Source organism: Alligator sinensis, unplaced genomic scaffold (genome assembly GCF_000455745.1).
Source record: "Alligator sinensis unplaced genomic scaffold, ASM45574v1 scaffold60_1, whole genome shotgun sequence".
Taxonomy (NCBI): domain Eukaryota; kingdom Metazoa; phylum Chordata; order Crocodylia; family Alligatoridae; genus Alligator; species Alligator sinensis.
Genome location: NW_005841858.1, coordinates 1,183,395 through 1,196,206, shown reverse-complemented (window position 1 = coordinate 1,196,206; position 12,812 = coordinate 1,183,395). Strand labels below are relative to the sequence as shown.

At 40.4% G+C, this 12,812-nt stretch overlaps 1 protein-coding gene across 1 annotated transcript in view; it reads left to right on the top strand.

Moving 5' to 3' along the window:
• The window catches only part of GPR149 (G protein-coupled receptor 149), a 40,202-nt gene that overhangs the window by 7,009 nt on the left and 20,381 nt on the right, over positions 1-12,812 (top strand). The window lies entirely within an intron of this gene.

The following is a 12,812-nucleotide window of genomic DNA, read 5'->3' as shown; positions in this document are numbered from 1 at the left end:
TCTTTCCCCTTACTATACTGCTAGAATTGTTTCCCATGTGCACCACTATTTATAGATTTTAAATTTGCACATGCATTTTAATAGGATAATTGTAATAAAAGTTAAAGAGGAAATATTTTTAATTTCCAGCTAACAGTATTGAGAGAGCTTTTTAATGAATTGAGATTTTGCACATGTAATCCTTCTCCTGAGATTGTTCTGTCTGTAAGCATTGGTCATAGGGGACTCATATGAAGACCTTGCTTCATTCTGGTCCAGTAGAGTAAGAGAACAAAAATAGCACTCTTTCATTCCTGACTTGCTACCTATAGTTATTAGGAACAGCACAGAGAAGAGAATACCCACTGTCCAACCCCTCCCTTTCATGGTACAAAGGAGTAGGTGGAGTGTTGGCTTTCTTTTCTTTGCCATGACAACCAGAGATGCTGAGCAGGTGGCCCGAGTGGCGGAAAACTATACCTGAAAAAAGTTCTGACCCTTTTTCCTATCCTAGGCAGGTAATAGGGGAAACAGGAACTGAATTGTGATATTGGAACCACTTGTCCTGAATCAGGCAGACTGAAATTGCAGATTATCCTATAGCATGAATTTAAGCTGAAAATGCAAATGAAAAGTAACATATCTTTTGGATGATGTACTATACATTTATTTATTCAGTGAAATGCAGTTGACTGGATTTCAATCTTGGTATCTGTATTTCTGTTGATATTAACTGGGAAGATGATGCATCTTAATATGAACATTCCTTTATGTGCTATGTTAAGTAGACTGCTACTGGGAGCAAGAAGGGTCCAGGAACTAAGTTAGTTTACTTTGTACTTCATATGAAGATCCTCTGATATGCAGTGATTGAGGTCTTAGATTTTCTGCCTCCTAAAATTTTGGGATCATGAACAAAAGGCCAAGTATTGGCTTCAGGGAGAATGTAAAACTCAATAACTGCAGCTATAGGGGAAACTGAAGTGAGCAATGTTTGCATCTCAATCTTCTCTTTGCCAGAACTGCTGAGTTTACACTTCAGGATCTCTTCAGTTACTGAGTTCTGAGAAAGCTTTCTATCATGGATTTGAGTGAAAAGGATTAAGATGTGTAATAGTATTGCAAATCATTAAGATCCAAACCTCTATTTCTTAGTATGGGCTGTTCATGCGTCTGACACAAGTAATCTATGAAGACACTTTTGGGTTGCCTGAGATAATTCAAATAATGATATTTTAGTGCATTAATATTTACCCATTTTCAGCTCAAATCATTAGAGAATATTTGAGGGGAATATTGCCTGTTCTGCTTTGTGTCTGATACAGTCAGATTTTTAAGTACTTCTGTAAATTGGCTCTGAGGCTACCTGAAATGTCAGCTTTGCCTACTCACTTGCAGATGTCATCAGGTTCCTTGTTTAAATCCAAATGAAACCATAATTTGCTATAAGGGTATGAACTGAAGATGAGACATCCAAGAGAAAAGAGGAAATAGGGACAAAAGTATAAAAGATATCAAATTCATCCAAGGAACCTTGTCTGCCTAATACAAAGGATAATAAATCTTTTTCTTCATTATTGACTTACTAGTTAATGTTTTATTTTGTTTTTTATCAGGATCTTGTATGTTAAATAACAAAATTTATGATCTTACCTATGATTATTTTTGACAGTTTCTTAGCCGTAGGGAAAACACCATTTAATTAATAAATGCTCCTAAAGCTTTATAGGAGTTGTGACACTGGGGAAAAACACGAGTCACTGTCTTTGGATGAACAAACAAAAATATGCATAAATAGTAAAGGTTGAAATGCTCAAGAAAAATGGTTAAAAGTGAAATACTTGCTATTGCAACAGTGACAAACTGAGCCAGGATAGTTGTTATACTCCCCCTGCCCTCTAGTGGTCACACAAATAAAGTTTCAGTTACCTCTCAAAGTGATCCAAATGGACTTAATCTAAATCAGTGGAAAGCACTGTGTGCCCTGTCAAACATATTTGCAGGAGATGTGACAGAGTGATTCTGGCCCACAGCCAGAATTGGAGGAAAAAAGCTAATAAGGTTCCTCAGAAACAGAGAATCATTTTAGAAAATGTTAATACTTAGAAAATGTAAGTATATCCCAAGAGGAAAACAAAACTGCTTATCTTGGGAGTTAACAGCTGGGCCTGGTTAAGGGTATGTAAATCATGATTAGGCCAGTTCTAGACATGGAAAAAATATAAATGTGTTATATTTTTCCATGTCTTGAATCTAATTATTGGACGGTTGCTTTAAATTCGACCCACGCAAAGCAGTGGTAGGGGACAAGGGACCCTCATCCCATGCCCCCTATGCTTGTACGTGCTCCCCCCATCATCTGTCATCCCAAATCCCCCTCCACCCCTTGCACTACCCTGCTGATTGCTTTCTGAGCAGCAGTTCTAGCTCCGGGGCAGACAGCAGTGGCCCTGGCTTGGCCTGGCCTGGCCCAGCCAGGAAGAAGCAACAGAAGCAGCTCTGGGCCTGGTTGAATCAGGACCAGAGTGACTGGAGCTGAAACTAAGCAGTGGGGAACTGGCAGCCAGGAGAGAAGGCTGTGTGGTCTCCCCCACATTTCCCTGCAAACCACACACCATGGGTCGGCCCATGCAGCCCCCATCCCCGCCCCACCCCTGCTGCATGAGGTACCCCAGCCTGGGGCAAGCATTGGCCCTGGGCCAGTACTCAAATCTAAGCAGTGAGGCTTTTTTTCCCCACTTGATGACTGGGGAAAAGAACCTTGTCTTGGATTCAAGTAAATACCATATCTAAATAAAGCACATAATCAGTTTTGCATAAACTGTAAACTGAGCCAGAACTGAATAAAAGAGACCGTTTCTAGATGGTGGAATTACTAGCCATTTAAAAAAGTGTTTATTCATTTTTGAAATGCAGTGATGAACACTTTTTGTTCTATACAAAATGAAACTGTCCCCACATATACCGCGTATAATCTAGTAGACAGAGTCAGGTTATGCTCTTGTGGGTTTATTGCTGTTTTATAGTAGCCTCCAGTAATTTTTATTTCAACAAGAGTTCTCCTTGAAGGCTGTCCTTTCAAACTGCTAGACCTGTGACTTCTACCTACAGCTGGTACCAGCCTCTGCCTGTGAAGCAGCTGGCAATGATTACATGTGGCTAGCTTTATTTGCCCTGGGGATGGTGTTTGTCACTTTTTGGACAGACCTCATCACCCCTTGCCATTGCCTGGAATCCCAATTTGTGCTTTTTTTTTGACATTTTCCAAATTACAGCACAGTGTGAAGTTGTCAGGCATTAATGGTCATAAGGTCTAAAGTTCAAGATCTGTAGTTACAAGATTTCTTTGTGTCTGACATTCACCTCTAGCTTCCAGACCCCCACAAAGCTGATGTCCTGCTCTCTGTTAGCTGTGTGGGCTTTTGGCATGCACTGATCATTGACAAGGCTAAGAAAATCTAGACTAATCTTTCAGTGAAATTAAACCTTGGGTCATCTACAGGTACTGCTTATTGGAGCAACTGGCTCCCGTAGTTGCTTATACATATGATCTTTTTTTATTTTTTATAAGTGTTGAAAGCTTTTTCTAATTAGAGCAGCAATAGATAATGTACTGAAAGAAATGTTCCTGCAGTGGCAGGGGGAATGAGTGTTCCTGTATACTTTTAGCAGATAAAAAGTATATTTATTTCACTTCTTGTAAAGAAGTTGCAATTCTTCCGTAGGACATATAGAGTACATCCCTGCATGCAGGGGACATGTGCTTTCAGTGGCAAAAATAGTAGAAGCACAAATTTCTGCTGCTACGTTTTGCCACAATGCATGCCCCTGCACTTGTGCTTTGATGTGGGGCAAATTTCCCCAGTTTGGGCAAACTGCCCTTTCCCCACTCCTCCTGGCCCAGCATGCTGGAGAAACCAGGGCACAACTAAAAAAAAGAGTGGAGATGCCAACAATCAGAGTATCTCCCCAGAGGACCAAGCCTCCATATCTGCTGCCACACACTTCTGTCATGTGTGCCATGCCACATTTTTCTCACCTTTTTTTTTTGCTACTGGGATTTCTCAGTAGCAAAATTTGCCCCCACACTGCAAATTTGCAGCACGGAGCACATTTTAACATTCTGGGCATGTGATTTGTTGTGCCACAAACCATGCATGCCTGTGCATCTGGATGCTGCTAAAGGGCATGTCCCTATGAGCGGGAACATGTGTTTCCCTGGAGAAAAACAGCAGTGGCACAATGTGTGCTGCTGCTACTTATCCCCAGGGAATGCCCATGCCTAGTGCACTCTGGGGTAAGGGAGGCTGGGGGAGGAGGGGGGGGGGGGGGCTGGGGGCAGCAACTGTGCTGGTCCCAGCAGCCTTACCTGGGGTATTGCTGGCCTCTGGGAGCTGTAGCCATGGTGATCCTGCAGCAGGGAGCCTGGCTGGCAGCCAGAACATGGCTTGGGCTGGTCAGGGTTGCACCACCTTGCTTTTTTGGGGCATGGGTTTTTTTGAACCTGGGATCTTGTGGGTTAAAAAAAACCCTCCCTGCAAATGTGTAGCCTGAAGTGTAGTGTGTGGCACTGCAGACAGGTCTGTGTCGCTGCATACCACACGCCAACGCTCATCTGGACATACACATAGAGTGCATTGCATGAAATACCGCTTTAGGAGGTCAAGATGATGAAGTTAAAACATTTTGGTGGTTATAGGAATTTAAGATTCATCCTGAACACTGCTACTTCTCTGTGACCAGTTGGAATCAGAGCTCCACTTTCCCAGGTGCTATGCAAATACCTAGGAAAATGGCCCCATTCCTGCCTAAGAGTTTATAATCTAAACCTGAGCAGTTGTAAGGAGCTGCACAGGTTTCTAAATAGCCTAAATAACAAATAGTAGATTCACCTTCAATCAGAGGGATAGCTATACCCTTTACTTCATGTTCAAGCCACATCCCACAACTCATTGTCATTGCTTTCATTACACAATGAACCCTCAGGCACCTTTCTTTTAGTTGTGCCTCTATCTTTACCTATTGCTTTGTAGTTGAATTGTAGCATAGTTGTAGCAATGCTGGTTTTGCAATAACTTTTATTGGACCATCTACTGGTATATACAACAGTAACTGTGTTGTCCAAATGAGCAAAAGCAGAACTGGGGATCATCAACTTTTTGGGAGGCTCATTTATCTATGACTTGTCATTAGTTCTCCAATAACTTACACACCTGTTGACTAAAGACAAGTTACAGGGGGAAAAAAAGAAAAACTCTGGTGTCCCAAAACAAGCAACCTGAAGGTTGGCTTAGCAGGAAAAGAACAGGTCTACCAGAACCCAGTCCCCTCTAACATGCTGCAGTCCACAGGCAATTCAAGAGCATCCTGTGACCAGCAGTAGCAAAGGTAACACGGTAATCTAATCCTAGTGCATATATTTCATCCACCAGAAGCAGAAGGTAGCTCTTGATGCCACCACTGCTGGTTCCAGCACTGGCAAAGGTCAAGGAAATTAGTTGATGTCACAAAGGTACTATGATAAGAACCTAGATAGATCCTCTCCAAGTCGTCTGGCCAAAACCTTGTCAACAGGCTAATATGATGGGAGATGGGGGTTTCCACACAAAAATAATTATTCATTTGAGCATCATCACCATCAAGTATGCACTTTTTAAAAATCACCTTGATGGTGGATATAAAAATGTTAAATATTTGATCCATTATGTGCTAATTTGTTTTAAAAATCAAATGGATATTTAAAAAGGTCAAGGAGAGTTCAATGAGAACTAATTGGAAATGCATTTTATCATAGATGTGTAACTTCATTAAATAATTGATGAAAAAATTACAAGTAGTACTCTGGATATAAACTGCCTGCTATGTACTAAGATTGATTTTAAGACCACAGGAGAACTTTTAATTCAGAATATCGGGTAAAATTTCCTGAAGTACCTAAGTCCCAGTTTCAAAAGTGTACCTAAGTCTCCTAATATTTTCTTTTAAATACTGCCATATTTCTATTGGATGTGATTCTGCTCTCTCTAAACCTGCAGAAGTTCTGTTGAACTTTAAGGGTTATCTAAATCAGAAGCTCTTTGTAGCTTAATAGTAACATTAAAAAACCCTGAATAAAGTGGACTAATTGCAGAGTGGGAGCTAAATATTTCTAATTGAGCAACTCTGTACATTGACAACAACTTTGACAGTATTTGAACCCATACATTTATATAAATGGTATTTTTGTTCAGTGTTAATTTGGAAATGGAAAAAAACATGTTAATGAAGTCTTCAGTAACCAGTGCAAATTTAGTATATTTCATTGAAGATCCTTTTTTCAAGAGGTGTATTGCAACTGGTATTCACACTGTGTGTTGATGCTAGGGGAAAGCATGGTTTAACATGGTGCTTCCTGACTGAGTGGAAAGTCTTGAATTTCACCATTTAATCAATGCATGCCCTCACAAGCAAGTTCTGTTATCAGCGGATTGGTGACAAGAACTTGCAGCAAGCAATTCTGTGCTATTCCTTCCCATCCTGCCAAGGCATACTGTGCATCATTTTCAAGGTCTTGATAAAAGGTGAGAAAAGCAACATGGGGAGAAGGAACATGTTAAATTATGTGCCCAAACATGATTTAGAGCAAGAAAGCTATAAGCCTGCTCTGAAAATGGCATCTCTTAGGAGCCAGCAAAAAGTGCTATTTAACCACAGCATAGAAATTAAGCATGTACTTTTCTGATCTGACTGACCTTCTTTTTCAGTCTACTGTTTCAAGGGAACCATTAACTAATTTATCTCTTCTGTTCTTCACCTAACCAGCTGCTGTCAGCCAGTTCTTATGATTACATAACTTCATCTGTTCAGCTTTTCGGTAGCACAGAAAGAGATGGTTATTACAAAGGAAGAGGGTATGAAGTGTTCTGTTTTCATTCCCAGAAATAATACATATGTATAAGATCTTCTCTACCTCTTATTTAGAAAAAAAAAAAAGCCTACCAATTTCCTGTAATAATGGTCCAAAACACATAGCTCTAACTCTATGCTAATCTTTATTTTTCCTATCATTACCAATAATATGGTATTTTGTGGCCATTTACAGTTTTATAGGGGTTTCCATTACTGTACCAGATTGAAGTCTTGTGTACAGTACTCCAGTCAAACATAAGTCTAGTTCTTGGACCAAATTCATGTCTAATGGAACTTTCTTGTGTTTGCTGAATTACATCAAGGATGAATTTGACATTCATTTTCCCTGCTCCTTTGCAGCTTTACAATGCGGAAACTCCACTGATTTCTGTTTGTCAAAGCTGTTACCAGAGTACTTTTTCTATGTTGTTTCTATGGTGCAGGGATTAGTTACAGAAAGACAGAAAGTAATTATTATCCTTTGAACATTACTTTTACAGATTATGTAATCAAAATAATGGTATTACTAAAACAATAGGCTGAATTCTAACAATCCTTTTTACTGAATGTGCAGGATATTAGCTCTTTGGGCCTTGTACTGTGACATTTTTTATAAGTAGCCACTACTCAAACAGTTGCACAGAGACAAAGCAATCACTGGATTACAGGGCAGAGCTCTATTTCTGCTTTTAGAACTTTACCCACTTGCTGTATAGAAGGAAAAAGTCTAAAAGAGCAAAAAGTGTGTTTGACAGAGGAGTAGGAAAATTACTTTGTTCACTTCTTAGCCACCTGGAACAGATAGGTAATATAATATGCTCCCATTTTATGTCAGAGACATTCTTGCTTTTTAAGGGGTATTGCCCAAGTGTAGGTGGACAATTAACTTTGCAAGTTATATAATTTACTAAGAATACGTGTTACTTTAAATTTCAAAATGAAGGCTTAGATTTTTTCCATAGTTGGCAATGGGATGTTGATGCACCATGTTCTATGAATCAGGGGTCTTTGGAAATCTCAGCTGAAATGTGCTTTCTTTGAGGGATGCATCTTTAGAACAGTATTCAGAAATGTTCATTTACGTGGTTGGTGAGACCATGTCTGTGCACATGTCTGTTTGCACAAATGCTGGGGAAAGGCTGTTTTTCCTACACAGTTGCATAAATGGGACTTCTGATTATTCATTTTTGTTAATTGCTCATAATTCATTTTCTCTTTTTAAAGAAAGTTTCAGTTGACCAGTCAGGAAACAGAAACAATACCATGTCCAAAGCCTAGTGCTGATCATCCTTAAGGTAGCCATCGCTCTGACAAGTCCCCTTTGAAGTGAGACGTTGCATAGCAGCTTGTGGAGCCCTCAGCTTTCACTCTCCCCCTTATCTTTCATGCCAGCAGGCAAGGCGCCCCATTAGAACTGAGTGGCATGATGCTCAGGGGATGTAATTAGGTTATTCATTTCAAATACTTGCTCTTCAGGGTAGAATCCTTTCTGTCGGTTGCTGCCATACCAGAAAATAGTGATGCAATACTTACTGGCAACTTTTTTGCCAAATCAGCACAATGCACTAGACAGCATAATCACCAGTTCCTTGAGGGGTAGACAGGAAAGGATATAAAATTAGATCTAGCTCCTGGCTCAGGCTCAGAGAACCACAGGCTGTAGGTGGATTTATCTGAAGGTACCTGTCTAGAGAACTTAATCTTAAATTCTGTTAAAAATCATTTTGCCATTAGATTGCTGTAGTGTAGAATGGGATGATTTCTTGGCATACGTTAACCCTTCTTCTGGTTTGTTTTAATTTTTACATTTGTTAAAAGCCAGATTTTGGATATGATCAGTCCAGTTTAGGAACACCCCACTCTGAATAGTTCATTGTCATGCATGGAACAAAGGAACCATTAAGGTGAATTAAAGGATCAGAATTTACCTTTCTAAAGGCACCTGAGTCTGTAGAATGTGGCTCACTGCAGCTAAAGAAAAATTACAAGATATACACATGATGAGAAATATTGCTAAGCCAGTTGTTGAGAATATTCATATTTTGGAACACTAGTTCATGTTGATTCTGTCTTTGGATTGGCATGTCCTCCTACATGTCATTTCTTACCTATTTACATCCTGCCAACTCTCTTCTTTTCTTCCCTCCTTCTTCAGATTTCCTCCTACTCTGTCATGAATACTTTTTTTAATCATCCTTGCTCCTTTATCACCTTTCTGTAGATATGCCTGACCTATTCCTGTAGCTGCAGATGTATATGTTTCTGCCAATCAAAAATAACCCCGTTGGTGTAGTTACTCCACTTCCATAAGCCTTTCTTGATACAAAGCAGGTATCAAGGGCTCCACCAATAAGATGGAGTAGAGACAAAATGAACACATGGAGTGTTGTACTGTATATTAATCACAGTGTTTACAAGATAAAAGTATTCTCCAAGGGTATATTCTCTGCAACGGATCTTAGTTGTGTTTCTCCCATTAAATTTAATGAAAGTCAGGAGGGTAAATCTATACCATGTGCATTAAAATGCACACTTTTGGACTTATCTGATAAAATCATCCTTTACAATTCCTTCCAATTCTTTTCCAGCAGTATGTGTGTTCAGAACTTATGGTCGTGGTTATTTTAGTCTCTTCCATTACAAATCCTTCTGAAACAGGACAGATGTTTTTCATGACCTCCATATATCATTTCATCCATTGCCAAATCTGTAGATGTTGGAAGGGTTTTGTCTTCCACAAAGACATTTCTGTAATGCTCCTTAGAATTGGTTTGGATAAATGGTGACAGGAATCAAGAGTTCTGAGTTTTATAACATGTTCTACATGTCATTTTTACATGTAGCACACTCTATAGCCATAGGACTACCTATGCTCCATCAACTGATTGAAGATCGCTTCATACTGGACATAAGGAAAAACTTCTTTACATGTTGAGAGCCAAAGGTTTGGAACAGGCTCCCCCCAGGGATGGTACAGTCCCCCCCCCTGCCGATCTTCAAAAAGCATCTTGATGCCCACCTTGCTGGGGTCATCTGACCCCAGCAGTCTTTCCTGCCCAAGTGCAGGGGGGCTGGATCTGTAAGGTCCCTTCCAGCCCATAGCATCTATGAAACTATAAAGTCAAGCCATGGCCTAAAGAGGCTTTCCATCTACATAACCCATAGGAAAAATTCGTTGAGCTGGGAGCCAAGAGTTTTGCACTCACCTCAATATTATTTCAAGCACAACTAGAAAGAGTATTTGGATTCCTAATATGACAGAACTAGTATTTTTCTCAATTCAGCTTTGTTGTGGCTAAAAATAAACATGTCAAACTTACAGCCTACATTTCTGATGTGTAGTCACTGCTGCAACTACTAAAGCTCTCCCACAAATAAAAGCCAGAATTCCTGATCTCTCTGGTCATATGTGTTGGAAATGTTTTTCAGTATTTTTTTAAAGCTAGTTTATCCAATTCACATAGAAAGATAACATCCTTAATTGAGTTCTGTAGTTAAACATTATTATCTTTCAGTTATAGCACAGGTGTTCCGCAGTTCAGTCCTCTTATCATGTTTTCTGTCATACAGTTTTGAAGGATGAGAATTATAGTCTTCATGACCTTGTTCTGAATGCATGTGAGAGGAGAGAGAGACTGAAAAATAAATAGTGCTAAAAGCAAAGCCATCTCCAGTGCACAGATCCATTAGCTCGGGAATTATGGCTTGGGATAGTATAAGGGAGTTGGAAGGCTCAGAGTAGCTCTTAGTAACTCAATCTTTTTCAGAATGAATAGTAACTATTTTACTGAAACGAGTGACTACTGATTCAGACCAAAACATCCAAAGTCCAAACTAAAAATCTCAGTCAGGAAGATTCCTCCCCTCCCTCTTTGTATTTAATAGGTTTGCCTAAGTGAAGGATGCTCCCCAAAGCTTTCATGAAGAGAATTATTGCTGGTTATTTTATATTTGATCAGATTTTTGGTGGAAATGCTAGTATTACTTTTGGACATATTATATGGGTGATATGAGTCATTTGGAGAAGAGGATATGTTAAAGTAAGCAGAGTCTCCAGTGGATTCTACTTTCATTTCTGTGTTGTGAATCAAAACTAACTACTGATATGGTTGCTCCATTACCAAATAGGTTGGAGAGAAGAATGAGGCTGCCTGTACTTCATACACATACACCCTAAAGAAGAATAGGAAGATAAATGTTCAACATAAAACAGGCTTAGAAAAATTATTTTTGTCATTTGTTAACTCTTTTCCAGGTGCATTTATGAGAAATATCTTTAGCACTTTATGTAATGGTAGGTTTTCTCCTCTCTTCTGTAGAATAGTGTGTTGAACAGTGAGTACCAGTATAACTAGGCATTACTTTTGCCTCTAGCTAAGTACCCTTAGGCAACAGAAACCTATCAGAATTTAATATGATATAGGTTTTACTGGTTTTTCTCACGACTTGATATCTTGTCTGCTAGATGCCTCAAGGAAATTCTTTTAAGAGGCTCTTATCTCTAGAACCATTTATGTGCACTGCAAATAGAAGGGACAAAAGGATTTGTCATTGATTTCACTTAGATAAGAGTCACTGTTATATCGACTTACCTGCTTACAGTTGGAGATGGTTTGTTTTTAGTCATGGGAATAAATCCAGGATCAGGTACTAAGCTATGTTATTTGTCTTACCTTCGTATGTGCATCCCATCCCCAAAAGACTAACAATAAGGGAAATAGTAAATGCCAGTCCCAACAGAGATGCCTAGGATATGAATAAACAAGGAGACTGAAGTATCTTGAACAAAATCAAGCCCGCTCTGGCCAAATGACCCCTAAAGCACACCGGTGCTATGGTGGCAGTGTACTCCAGATGGACTACCCTGCATGTGAAATTCCCATTCAATCCTGCTAACATGCTTCAAATCAAGAAGTATGCTAGTGAAACCATCCGGGTATCTTTCTGCTGTCACTCTCAAGAGCTTGATTTCCAGCATGCTTGAGAGCAACTGCTGAAGCAACCATGAGCAGCCTCACCAGCTTTCTAGGTCTGTGCTAAGCTTTGGTCCATGAATCGATTCGGCCTGACTCAGTGGCTGAATCTCCAAATCCAAATCGAATCAGAGGACCCTTTAATCTCTCCATATTGAATCAGAACCCTCCAAATCCATTCAGAAAGATTTGGAGATTAGGACATAGACACAGCTTTAAATGTTTTTTCTACATACCTCTATGTAGCAGGCGGCTTGTGAATGCTGCGATGCTGGGGCAGATGGAGTGTCCCACAGGAGCATGGGGGGGCTCCCCAGCATGCTCGGCAGCAGACCCAGAAGTGGACCAGAAGCACTTTTGGTCCACTTCTGGGTCCACCAGTGACCATGTGGGGGGGCCCCCTATGCTCCTCTGGCTTAGTGACTGGTGCCTCCTGGGTCTGGGGGGGGGGGCACCTAGGGTCCCCCTGTGGTTGATCGCTGAGCTGGGGAGGGCGGGGGGGCATGGCTCAGCACGCTTCCTAGCAGACCTGGAAGTAGACCGGAAGTACTTCTGGTCCACTTCTGGGTTTGCCACCAAGCATGTGGAGGCCCCTCCCCACACTCCTGTGGGATGCCCCATGCACCCCAGCATTGCAGCAATCATGAGCTGTGCCTGGTACCTAGAGGTATGTAGAAAAAACTTTTAAAGCTGTGTCTACATCCAAATCACTGATTCTCTGAGTCAGCATCAAATCTTCAGATTCGGATTCAACCAAATTGAATCAGGGACAGTGATCTGAATCAACAAATCAAATCACTGTCCCTGATTCGGTCCGAATCAGAATCGAATAGGGCCTGCTTTGCACACCCTTACAGCTTACTTCTAGGTGTGGAGCATGCATGCAGAAGCAGGTGTACAAAGTGTTCCCAGCAATATCTTAACCAGAGTATGCTGTCCCAATGGGTATAAAAACCCTCACTGACCTACCGT